Genomic DNA, 1960 nt, shown 5'->3' on the forward strand with positions numbered 1-1960 from the left:
TCTTCAACTTCAACCGGCTCAGGCTAAGCCAACCAGCTACAGCTTGCAAAGCCCAGTCCAGATCTTCTGATCTGGAGTCCGACTGACCGTCCAACATCAGATAGAGCTGGGTGTCATCAGCATACTGGTGACACCCCAGCCTGTGCCTCCAGGCGATCTGGGCAAGGGGGCGCATATAGATGTTAAACAACATTGGGGACAGCACTGCCCCTTGAGGCACGCTGCACTCAAGCGGGTGTCTCCTGGACTGCTGTTCCCCTAGCGCCACCCTTAGTCCCCGACCCTGGAGAAAGGAAGCAAGCCATTGCAAGGCAAGCCCCTGGATCCCCATGTTGGCGAGGCGGTGGGCCAGTAACTGATGGTCGACCGTGTCGAACGCAGCCGACAGATCTAACAGCAACAGTACCGCCGACCCGCCCTGATCCAGATGTCTCCGGAGGCCATCTGTCAGAGCGACCAACGCCATCTCCATCCCATGTCCCAGGCAGAAGCCGGACTGGAAGGGATCTAATTTGAGTCACAACCAACTAATTTGAGTCACAACCAACTAACGGCGATCACACTGACAGGGCATTCCAGGCAGGATACGAGCAGAGGTGGTTTGCCACTGCCTGCACCTGTGTCTTCCTTGATGGTCTCCCATCCAAGTATAAACCAGGGTCCAACCCTGCTTAGCTTCCAAGTCCTGACAGGCTTGGGCTAAACTGGTCACTTGACAGAGGTCAGAACAAATGTGAGAATGAACTTTGGCAACATTACAGGAGCCATTTCTTAGATAGCTGGTTATACATTTTTAAACGTTTCTTTTCATTCTCTCTCTCTCTGTTTTTGTTTCCAAAGAAGCATGGACTGAATGTTTCCAAGGAAGCATGAATTATATCTCAACACTCTGGCCATTTTGCCAAAACATCTAAACGTCGTCGTTCCCCCCCCCCCTCCCCCGGTAGCATTTTAAAACGTCATGAATGAGATTGTTTCCCCAGAGATTTCTAGTGATGTGTTTCTCTTAGGAAATGTTGCTGCTTTAGTGAAAGATACAAAATGTATACCGCCCCCCCCGTCACATCATCGGATCCACGAACACAATTCTCAGAAGAGACAAGACAGATATTATCTTGTCGTTACAGAGTAATATTTATGTACAAAATAAGCTTTATGTACATCTTCAACAGCCATAATTGATGATAATGCATTTTCCTTCAACTACGCTAAGCCAACGCAACACCTGTAACGGGTAAGAAATGCTTCGTTTGTGTTTAAAGCCTGCTGAATACAGTGAAGACAATCCTGCATTGCAGGGAGCCAGCCAAATCCACACAATTACGTCAACAGCACCCTTCCCAACGCCGCCCTCTAAAGGCTGGGGGTCCCGGGATCACCCACCTGGGAGTCTCAGCTAGGCCAACAGCGCCATTACTCTTCCATGATCCCAGAATGCATCGCGCTGCAAACCATAGATGCACATCCATTCTGAACAACCATAGAAAAGATAAGCAAGAGCGGCCATTTCCCCCTCCATAGAAGATTACTCCTTAAGCGTCGGGAGCGTGTTAACACTTCCGGTTCAAAATCGAAGTCTCATCTTCCAAGGCCAAAGATAGAGGGGGTTCCATCACAGACAGATAGCACTTCTGCTCCCATAGAGAACAGTGGCCAACGGTGAGTCTCAGTTTTTAATGGAAGCTCAGTGTGTGTCGATAGATTCAGGGGGGAAGCCGTGTTGGTCTGAAGCAACAGAACCAAGTTTGAGTTCAGTGGAACCTTTAAGACCAACAAAGTCTTATGCACGGTATAAGCTTTTGTGTGCACCCACGCTTCTTCAGACTCAGAAGTGTGCACGCACACGAAAGCTTGAACCCAGAATAAAACTTGTTGGTCTTAAAGGCGCCAGTGGACTCAAACTGTGTGTGCATCTGTGTCTGTTTTTTAAAACCCACACAATTTTTTCTTTGTATGCGTC

The 1960-nt window shown here is 48.7% G+C and overlaps 1 protein-coding gene across 1 annotated transcript in view; it reads right to left on the reverse strand.

The window, feature by feature from the left end:
* The window catches only part of CWC15 (CWC15 spliceosome-associated protein), a 15066-nt gene extending 13633 nt beyond the window's left edge, over positions 1–1433 (reverse strand). The window contains exon 1 of the mRNA XM_015411047.1: positions 1384–1433. The gene's annotated coding sequence lies outside the window, so the exon portion shown is untranslated. The remainder of the gene's footprint in view (positions 1–1383) is intronic.
* Positions 1434–1960: the final 527 nt, after the last annotated feature.

Source organism: Gekko japonicus, unplaced genomic scaffold (genome assembly GCF_001447785.1).
Source record: "Gekko japonicus isolate JY-2015 unplaced genomic scaffold, Gekko_japonicus_V1.1 scaffold503, whole genome shotgun sequence".
NCBI classification, from domain to species: Eukaryota; Metazoa; Chordata; class Lepidosauria; order Squamata; family Gekkonidae; genus Gekko; species Gekko japonicus.